The sequence below is a fragment of the Gossypium hirsutum genome, chromosome A01 (genome assembly GCF_007990345.1).
Source record: "Gossypium hirsutum isolate 1008001.06 chromosome A01, Gossypium_hirsutum_v2.1, whole genome shotgun sequence".
NCBI lineage: Eukaryota > Viridiplantae > Streptophyta > Magnoliopsida > Malvales > Malvaceae > Gossypium > Gossypium hirsutum.
In genome coordinates this window covers 27,916,090-27,927,703 of record NC_053424.1, presented here as the reverse complement: position 1 = coordinate 27,927,703, position 11,614 = coordinate 27,916,090, and the positions used below count along the sequence as shown (strand labels likewise).

At 35.0% G+C, this 11,614-nt stretch overlaps 1 non-coding gene across 1 annotated transcript; it reads right to left on the bottom strand.

Moving 5' to 3' along the window:
* Positions 1-695: 695 nt before the first annotated feature.
* On the bottom strand, positions 696-802 carry LOC121207817 (small nucleolar RNA R71). Its single transcript, XR_005902931.1, has one exon. It is a non-coding gene; the product is annotated as a small nucleolar RNA R71 (small nucleolar RNA).
* Between the last annotated feature and the right edge of the window lie 10,812 nt (positions 803-11,614).

Genomic DNA, 11,614 nt, shown 5'->3' with positions numbered 1-11,614 from the left:
CATTTCTGCCATTCCAAGTTTTTGGCGCCATTGCCGGGGACTATTTTAAAAGACATTATTTGTGAAATTGTTAATTTTGTATTTTAGTATTTTTTCTGTTAAATTTTAATTCTATTTTTTTTGTGTTTGTTTTAGGTGTTTATGAGTATTGATCAAATTATTGACTTAGTCCCCGTAAACCCTGAAATTTAAAGGACTTTCTGATAAAGGAGAAGATAAGTGAATCAAAGAAGGACCGAAGATATGAATTTCAAAAATCCAAACCAAAATCCAGCAGGAACATTCGCTTATAATACTCACAATCTGATCACTGTTGCCGATGATAAAAACTGTGCCATTCAACAATATGTCATTCCTCTATTCAACGAGATCAATTCGAGTATTAGGAGACCCAAAATCAAGGCACAACAATTCCAGCTAAAACCGGTCATGTTCCAAATGTTGCAAAATATGGGTCAATTTAGTGGGATTCCTACTGAAGATCCACAACTTCATCTTCAGCTATTCATGGAAGTGAGTGACTCATTTAAACTAGTCGGGGTGACTGAGAATGCCTTGAGACTGAGATTATTTCCATACTCCTTAAGAGATAGAGCACGAGCGTGGTTGAACTCCCTACCATCTGTTCCATAACTACATGGCAAGAGTTGGTCGAACGTTTCTTAATGAAATATTTCCCTCCATCTTTAACCATCAAGGTCTAAAATGAAATCACTTCATATCAACAACTTGACGAAGAATCTTTATATGAGGCATGGGAGTGATTCAAAGAGTTATTACGAAAGTACCCTCATAACGACATTCCTTGTTGTGTTCAAATAGAGACTTTCTATATTGGTCTCAATATTCATACTAGAATGATGGTGGATGCTTTGGCAAATGGAGCCCTTCTTTCTAAGTCTTATAACGATGCTTCCGAGATTATTGAAAGCATTGCTAGCAATAACTATCAGTGGCCAACAAATTGAGTAGCCTCAGAAAGTTAAGTAGCAAGAGTACATGAAAGAGACACACTTGGTTCTTTGGCAGCCCAGGTATCCTCTATGCCTTCTATGCTTAAGAACATAACTGTTAATGGTTTCAATGGTAATCTGATAGGTAAGTAACTGAACCAGTTCGAGGATATTTCTTGTGAATACTGTGGAGATGGCCATTTATTTGAAAATTGCCTATCGAATCAAGAGTCAAAATATTACATGAGAAATCAAAATTGGAATGTTCCACAGTCAAATTATTACAACTCTTCATGACAGAATCATCCAATTTCTCCATGGAGTAATCAATAGTGACTCTTCTATGTCATTTCAACCAAATTATCTGCCAAAATATTCTCAACAGGTGTAACAACCCACACCAACTAAATCTCCAATTAATCTTGAGAATTTGCTAAAGGCGTACATAACGAAGAATGATGAACTAATCCAAAGCCAAGTAGCAACATTGAAGAATTTAGGAAACCAAGTGGGACAGCTAGCCAATGAGCTCAAAAGCAGACCCCAAGGTATTTGACCAAGTGATACAGAAAACCTAAAAAGCACAGACAAAGAGCATTGCAAAACTGTCACTTTATGAAATGGGAAGATATGGGAAACCAAAGCTGCCGAGGTTGAAGATAAGCCTATTGTAGCTCAAGGCAAAGAGGAAGTTCAACTGAATGTTGAAACTCCTGTTCCAAAAAAGTCAGATACGGTGATCCTTGATGAGGTAAACTTTAAACCAGTTAGTTTTGATTACCTAACACCCTTTTCGGATATAGAAAAATTTCCATTGAAGAGTTGTTGATAAAAGCTAAGATTCCACCATTGTTATATCCTCAACGATTCTAGAAGCAGCAAAATGATACTCAGTTGAAAGAAATCTTTGATGACGAGGTGACTTTTAATGACTTTGATGCTGTTAAATCCCCAGATACAGTTGAAGACTACTCTGCTATTTGTAATATGGAATCATTGGCTTCTACAGAATTAGAGCTCAATTCTCTAAACGATCCATTAAAACATATTCTACTGGAGGATTTACCAAGTGATGATGAAGACAAGGAATGTTTGGCTTGGTTAGAAGCTAATTCGAAGGAATTCACTCAAGAAGTTCCACTGAATCATTAGAATTATCATATCAAGAGTATACGCAACCAAAGTCGTTGATTGAAGAGCCAACTAAATTGGAACTAAATATTTTGTCTCATCATTTGAAATATGACTATTTGGGTCTGTCTTCGACTCTACCTGTCATTATTTCAATTGAGTTTACCAAAAATCAAGAAGAAGAGGCAAATGTGATTTTGGAAAGGCACAAGAAGGTTGTCAAATGGATTATTACAGATATTCAAGTCACGGGTTGGAGGATTTGTAGGAATTATAGGAAGTTATGTAACACCCCAAACCCGGCCTGGAAGTTTGGCTCGAATCTGGCATGTCACATTGAAGTGTTTTTCGAAAACCATGTTTCCATTAAAAACCCTTCTTAAAAATTAAAAACTTATACCCTTTTTAAACCTTGTTAGAAAACCTCAGCTGAATAACATTCTTAACAACTTTCTAAAAACCTTGCCAGCTACAGAAGCTTAATTTAAAAACAATTACGGATACGTGATGTTTTGAACAAAAGTAGTTGCTTTGGAAAACCATGTTCTAATACTAGCAATTATAACAACAATAAATAAAATTCCAAATTTGAAATCCAAAAAATTACAACGGCTTTAATACAACCCATATAAAAACATTTAAAAGTAATAATCAAAACTGTAACATAAACATGTGTGTGGCTTCCTCCGAGCCCTTCGCAGCTTCGATCCGTCTAACGCTGGAAATTACCTGAAAGGTTAATAAACGGAGTGAGTTTACAAAAACTCAGTGTGAAATCCCCTTCTATATAAAAGGAACAGTCAGTCATATAAAAGAATTAAAAGTTTGGCCCCAACCCTACTTATAGTTTCAGTATCAATTGGGCCTTAGCCCATTATAACAGACAGTACCAGATAGGCTTTAGCCCATTACAGAATAAGAAACATTATCAGAACTAGAATAAAAATGAGAATCAGAATCAAACCACAGAATCAAATTCAGAATGAAGCCCATATCCCATAACAGATACAGAACAGATATTTTATGTATGTAGAAAACCCAACCCATGTCTAGCCGTATACACCCCCGTACCAACCTTACACCATGTAGGGAGACAACTCGACCCACCCATCGGCTACACGCCACAGAATTTGCAGTATGGCTGCCAGAATAAATATTGTGACAAAGTCACCAGATACAGATATTGTGGTAGAGCCACCAAAATAGATATTTGTGGCATAGCCACTAGAAACAGATAATGTGGCAAATCCACTTAACAGAATACGTGGCACAAAGCCATCGATAACTATAATAACTTTGGCACATAGCCATCAGTGACGGTAATATAATTGGCACACAGCCTTCGGTAAATATGATCGACACAGAGTCATCAACAAATATGTTAGGCATATAGCGACAGGTAAATACGTTTGGCACGAAGCCATAGTCAAGATGGCACAAAGCCATATTTAGGTTGGCACAAAGCCATCGATAATGGGTCTATAATCGGCACAAAGCCCACAATATCGATACGAAGCCCACAATAATGGTACACAGCCTTCGATAACATGACCGGCACTCAACCATTGATCGGTCAACAGATATTGTGACAAAGTCACCAAATACAGATATTGTGGCAGAGCCACCAGAACAGATATTTGTGGCATAGCCACCAGAATGCTTCATCCATCAATATAAACCATATCCCATGCAACAGATATACATGTCATGGCAAACAACATACAAAATCAGAATATCATGCCCATATTTGAATCAAACAATCATAGTCAAGTCATTCATATCACCAATATATATTCACAATCAAATCTGTCAACCACACAGTCCAAGTCAATCACTTGCCCACAAGGGCAAAACAGTCATTTAACACCCTAGGGGTATTTCAGTAATTCTACCCTACAGGGGTATTTTAGTAATTCTACCCTACAGGAATATTTTAGTATTTCTACCCTACAAGGGTATTTCGATAATTCTACCCTACAGGGGTATTTCAGTAATTCTACTCTACAGGGGTATTTCTGTAATTCTACCCTACAGGGGTATTTCGATATTTCTACCTTACAAGGGTATTTTAGTAATTTTTCAATCGACGGTATTTCGGTAATTTTACAAATCGAGAATATTTGGGTAATTTTATAAATCGAGGGTACTTTGGTAATTTTACAACTGGGGGTATTTCAGTAATTTTAGTAAACTAAAGTATTCTAAACAAGGATAACAATACGAATGGGCCTAAAGCCCTTCTCGGCCCAAATGGGCCCACACGCTCGTGTGGCCCTTTTAGCCTAAATCTAGCCACAGATATGAGATTCACCTAGCCTAGTCCAATATTTACTACGCAATCAAACAACTTATCCAATTGGGGCTGTAGGCCCATTGGGCCCACATGGCCCCTTTCAGCCTATCGCGGCCCAAAGTCGCCATCCTACAGCTAGAATAGTGAGAAATACACACCTGATAGGAGACTGGAGTTAATCCGCGCTCCGAGCACTCTTAGCCGATGCCCAACCCAAACGAGCACGCCATAAAGTGAATGGGATCAGCCAAGAAAGGTACCTTTACTCTCCTCATGGTTCTCTCTATTTAAAGCCAGCTTCGCATCCACTCTTATGTTAGCTTCCCGATGTGGGATCCCTCCATTATCAGAGTTTAAATTCAACACCAACTCTTGCCGCCCCTTGTTAGCAAAATAAATGCTCTTTGATTGCCATGAGTTTCGAACCCTGGACCTCCTTGCCAACTCTATGATGCCACCTTCCTACCTCTTATGTGGCGCTACTTTGCCACTAGACCACAAGGCTTTTTGTGACACAATTTCCCCACCAATATTCTTAAGGCCTACCTACTACACCCAGGGTTTGATTCACCTTAAACCAAATTTTTTGCTAGAGTCCAGATTTGAACCCAGGACTTCTCCAACACTTTTCAGTACACTTAACCACTAAAACAAGCCTTCATTAACGAAATTTACATGCACAACAAAATATTATAAGCCGCCTTCAACTGCTCCCATGCTCAAGGCCCAAAACTTCTAAGCCCAAATTCAGGGTGTTACAAGTTAAATAAGGACACCAGGAAAGATCATTACAGGTTTTCTTTCCTTAATAAGATGTTGGATAGATTTGATAAGAAAGAATATGATTACTTTTTAGATGGTTATAGTTGGCATGACAAATGGCCATTTGATACCACCATGGTCAATGATGATGCTAAATAAAATGGAGGGAGTTCTCTTCACTTTCTCTATCGTTATTTTATATTTTTATTTTTTTCTCATTTGAATAAAATGGTAGACTTAGATAAAATTTTCTTTGTTTCATTATATTAATTAAAACTCTGTTTAAAAGATTGGAACTTAAGCAAGACCATCCATGACACCTCTAGTCTTTCTTGGGAGTTTAATTTAAAGTAAATTTTCAAAAATATAATTTTCTAAGTAGCTCAAAGAATTTAAATATTTGTTTTGTTAAATAAATGGTCAAGTTTTAACCCAAACACTAATTTCTTTGAGTTTATTTTAGTTTATTTTCAATAAAGGAGCTTAGGATCCAAAAAGGAGCTATCATTGGGCTTAAGACACTACTAAGAAGGGAAATATTCAACCTTTTTCTGCACAAACCTATAGCCCTTACCTTGCTCCACCACCACTCCTTAGCAACCCAATAGTGCATCTCACTTAACCCCTTAATGTTGCAGCCCTTAACTCCTTGAATCACCACCCCAAACACCTTCATTCAAAGTCCCCAACTACCGGACCTAAACTATCCTTAAAATTTCCACCGTCTTCAACTCTAAACATTACCCTCAATTACTCACCCACCTACCCAAAACTAAATCCACCCTTAATAGATTTCCTAAGTTTGACACTGAGAGTCCATTTATCTAGCACCATTCCACAAAGTGAACAGTTTGGTATAATAGCTATGCTACAACACATGTAGTTGCAGCAACAAGATTACTGGAGATACTCAAAAATACGGGATGACTCAATTAGAGATGCATTTAAATATATATTTCATAACCCGTTTGTTTTTGTGCCTGAATTTCCAGACTTTATACTCAAACCATGGACTCCAATGTCAAGGAAGGAAAAATATGAGTTAAATTCTGAGGGATCTGTAAATAAATAAAAAGAGGGGATCTTTACTTTATTTCATTTTCTTTCCTAGGTTATTTAATGTTTTAGGATTAAGTTCTCTTAGGATTTTTATTTTTCGCATAATAAAACAAGAGGTGGAAATCATAAATAAAAATGAACCAATTGCAAAGTACAAAGTGTGGCAATATATATATACATGTCTTGGATTGGATCTAGAGAGAACTTGGTACTTAAGCAATCAAATTGACTCACCTCATTTTTTCTAGAATCCTACCTGGTGTATAGTATCTATTCACTTCTAACAATAAGGACATTGTTCATCTTAAGTAGGGGACCGAAAAATTGAAATTATTTCCTCTCAGAAAAAATTTTTCTTTTAATTATGATTATGATATATTTTGTTCAAAATTTTGAAATTTTGTTAAGTATGCTAATCTTTAGTATGAATAAAATTCTATTATTTCAATAATTGCTATGCTGGCTGAATTATGACATAAATGTACTCTTATTAAAGCATGCAAATTATATCATAAAATTTTTTAGTTCCTTAGGAAAGTTAGGCATGCATGAAAGTTTAAGTCTCTAGAGCTAACTTAGTAGTTTCTTGAGGAAAAATCCTAGGAAGCATGCAATGTTGAAAATGATTTAGACAACTATTGTTTGGACCATTTGAGCCTTCAAGCCAACCTTGATGAAATTTTATCCCTTGAAACCCAACTTTGAGACTATATCGCATAATTTTATTTGAACCGTTGCAATATTTAGCCATCACTTCTCTCTTAATTATCTTTAAATTGTTCCAAACACTAGACTCAGTACTATTTATAATGTAACAGCTCGGTTTTAGCTAAATTAGAATAGTGGTTTTGAAATCACAAATCCGATATCAAAAAATTATTTTAATATTATTTTTGGTGTTTACAGCATGATAGTATGTATGTGTGAAAATTTCGTGAGCTAATTTTTTCGTTTAATTGCTCAATTTGAGAAAAAGGACTAAATCACGTAAAATGCAAAAGTGTCGTTCTATTAGCTAAAGGTATTTAATAGCTATAGAAACTTAAAGTTAAGGTCCTTAGTGGTAAATAGACCATTACTATGATAGTGGATGATAGTGGCATGGTATTTGGTGTAATTATGGAATATTTTTAAGGCTAATTATGGTAATTTGTAAATAATGTTAAAATAAGTAAAATAAAACACAAATTTCATCCATTATCATCTTGTTGAACCAAAATTAAAAGAAGAACAAGAGGAACTAGGGTTTTTCATTCGGCTAGGAATAATTTAAGTAATTAGATTAAGAAAAGAAGAATCCGAAATTAAATCGGGAGAAAGGCAAGATTATCGAGTAATTGACTCATTTCGTCGTTTTCATACCCTAGGTAAGTTCGTATGTGATGATTTCATTATAAACGTATGATAAATGCTTTGATATTGCCTAAACTGTAATTATGATATTTTCATTAATGTATGAATTATAAATATGACTCTACCGAATTATTCGAAGATGTAATCGATAAGCTAGAAATCCCGGTTGGACTTTAGGAATGATTTGGATACTTGTGACGTGTTATAAGATAATATATCGGTTTGGCTTCGAGCCATGCCTATCGAATGAGTTGGCTTCGGGCCATGATATTAACACTTCGGGTGCGAGTTATACCAATTTGGCTTTAGGCCATGCATATCGGATGTTTTGGCTTCGGGCCATGAAAATAATTCTTCAAATAAGTTACCTTGATTTGGCTACAGACCATGGTATAGGTACTTATCATACGAGACTTATAAGTATCTAATTTCTATTCTGAATGGTTCAACGGGTAAAGGAATGATGTGGTTGAGAAAGAGGTTAGTACGAGGCAATACAGGTATGTATACGAGGCGATACAGGTATGTACAGAACCTATTTGAGTATTAAATAAAGAAAGTTCAATGAGATGGTATTTAATCATGTTTTAAGACATAAGAAAGGTTTGTAGATAATGTGAAATTGGTTTATTTACCTTTATTTGATGAATTAAGTTAATTACATACGTGTTTACTAAGCTATGAAGCTTACTTCGTGTTATTTTTCTATGTTTTATACTAAATCAAGGCTAGCTATGTAACGCCCCCACGCCCGAGACCGTCGCCGGAGTCGAGTATGAGGTGTTACTAAGCTTAATTTAACATATTTAGAACTTTGGATTATTTATTTCTACATTCACAGCTTTTAAGCTACTTGCATCACAGTCACAAGAAAAATCATATCTCGAGTTACGAAACTCGAAATCAAGATCCGTAAATTTTACCTAAATCTAGACTCATATACCTATCTACTAATTTTTTTCTATAATTTTTGGTTGGGCAAATTAGTACAGTTTATTAGTTAAAGTTACCCCTGTTTCAGGACTTGACTGGTCTGACCTCTGTTTACTACGAACCACATTTATCTCTGTAAAAAATCCATATGACTATGAGATTTATTTCTCCTGAAACTAGACTCAATAAGGATTCTGATAATATAAAATAAACTACCTAATTATATCTTTACAATTTATGGTGAATTTCTAAAGTTGGAACAGGGGATTCAGAAACTGCTATGACCTTGTTTCACTAAAATTCAAATATCTTGTAACATATAATTCCTTCACCTGTTTCATTTGTTTCATGTGAAACTACACATAATAAGCTTCAATTTGATATGTAATCCATCACCAAGTCCAATTTCTATGATTTTTAGTAAATTTTTAAACTTGCGTCAGTGTTGCTGCAGTATTCTGTTTATGGCAAATTTCATCCCTTTTATGAGTTTTTATGCACTAAGTATCTTAATAATTTTCCTTAACATCAAATATAATCTAAGCTAACTATGTTCATAATTTATCATTATCAAGCATTTCCTCAACCATTCCATCACCATACCATAAGATCATTTACACAAAAAAGGTATATTGCTATACATGCCATACTTAAATTTACAAGCCATTACCAAAAGTCTTCCGGATAGTGTGACTGAGCCTTCGACCTATCCCGACTCCTGAGCTGGCTTGTCCAAAACTACAATGAGTAAGAAAGAGGGAGTAAGCATAAATGCTTAGTAAGTTCATATGCAAATAATAAGTAACATAACAAACAGTCATACCAATCAACAGTAGCATGTATCACTAAAACACATATCACATTTTTAATCATTTTTCATCATCTTATTACCTTATCGTGGTTGTATCAATACTCAACCCGAGGGTTAAATACATACCTGTCCAAAATATCCATTTCACATCACTTACCAATACGTCTCTTTACATCTCGAATATTCCTCCATTTGAGTAGAACTTTACCCGTTGAACACATCGGAATATAATTCGGATACATGGATAACTTGCACATAAGTGCCATATATGCAATCAAGCAATCATGTAACCCGCCCATAAGCAAACTCGGACTCAACTCAACGAGCTCGGGCGTTCGCATCCATAAGTGAACTCGGACTCAACTCAACGAGTTCGGATGCCTAGTTACATCTCACGAACTCGGACTCAACTCAACGAGTTCGGACATTCGCATCCATAAGTGAACTCGGACTCAACTCAACGAGTTCGGATGCTCAACCATCCTAGTGACATGTCACTTGTATCCTAATCTATTCCTAAGGTTCAAACGGGCTTTTTCCTCGAACACTTATCCTTGCCGTCTTCCGTAGAATGCCGAAATCAATACTTGGTAACAATTATATTTAACAAGTAGTTCACATAATTTACATATTATTTGAAATTAACCACAAAGCATACATTTCATAATAAAATTCAGCATAACATATAATTAACATCAATAACTTAAAAATAACCATTATGCTACATTATTTACACATGAACTTACCTTGGTACCAAAATACAAAGATTTTGCAATTTAGTCCACAATCTTTTCTTTTCCTCGATTGAGGTCGATTCCACGTCTTTCTTGATCTAAAATAACACATTTAGCTTATTTAATACTCACATTATCAAATTAATCCTTAACTCAAATTTTGGCAAAATTACAATTTTACCCCTAAACTTTTGCATATTTACATTTTTGCCCCTAGGCTCGAGATTAAACTTTATTCCTTATTCTTATGTTTTACAACATGCTGATCACTTTTCTCTTCTATGGCAACATCAAATTCTCACTCTAACATGTGCTTGTGACTATTAAGTATTTTTACCGATTAAGCCATTTTTCTCGTTTTTGCTTAAAATTGAGTAGTACAAGTTGTCTAACATAATTTAAAACTTCATATTCTATCATAAAAAATCAAAATACACAAATTTAACCTATGGGTATTTTTCCAAATATAAACCCTAGGTTAAATTATTGCTAACATAAGCTTTATCGAGTAGCCGGGATCTAAAAAACATAAAAATCATTAAAAACGGGGCTTAGAATCACTTACTATGGAGATTGGAAGCTTGAAACAAACCCTAGCTATGGAGAACCCTTGAAATTTCGGCCTAATGAAGAAGATGGACAAAAATTGGCTTTTAATTTTGTTTTTAATTCATTTTAATAACTAAATGACCAAAATACCCTTACTACTAAACTTTCCAAAAATTCCTTCCATGTCCTAATTTTGTCCATGAACTTAAAATTGGTCAAATTGCTATTTAAGACCTCCTCATTAATATTCCAAAACAATTTCATACTAAAAACTTCTAGAATGCAAGTTTTGCAACTTATTCGATTTAGTCCCTACTTTCAATTTAAGCACTTTAGGCATAGAATTTCATCACGAAATTTTCACACAATCATGCAATCATATCATAAACCTCAAAATAATTATAAAATAATTATTTCTATCTCAAATTTATGGTCACGAAACCACTATTCCGATTAGGCCCTAATTCGGGATATTACAAGCTCAAATCCGGGAGTCGTCGAGAACATCATTGCACTATTAAACATCTACTTGGTACTTTTGAGTTGTATAAATATGGTATATGGCATGTATAGGCTACTTGTGGTATTTTGGTTGTGATTATAGCCGTGAGAGTTGGCTTGTAAATGATGTTAATATTGATGTGTGTTTAGCTATTAGAAATGGCTTGTAAATGTGTATGTTTAGGTTGTATATATAGCCATGAGTGATGGCTTATTTTGGTATGTTTGGTATGAATATGGTTAAGGTTTTATAGTTGCAAATTGATTTATGGAGTATAATGTTTGAGAAATGCTTTGATGAAGTATGATTTTAGAGGTTGAGTGGATAAGTATTTGAGTAAGTGATTGGTCTTGAATTGAGTATTGAATTTGGTTGAAATGGATATTATATGAATTGTGCATTTGGTTGATGTTTTGGCTGCCTAATTGTATGATGAAATGGTACCATTTGGATTGTTTAGGTGTGCATGAATAAGGGTGGCAACCACACAGGCAGAGACACGGGCATATGTCTCAGCCGTGTGTGACACGCGAT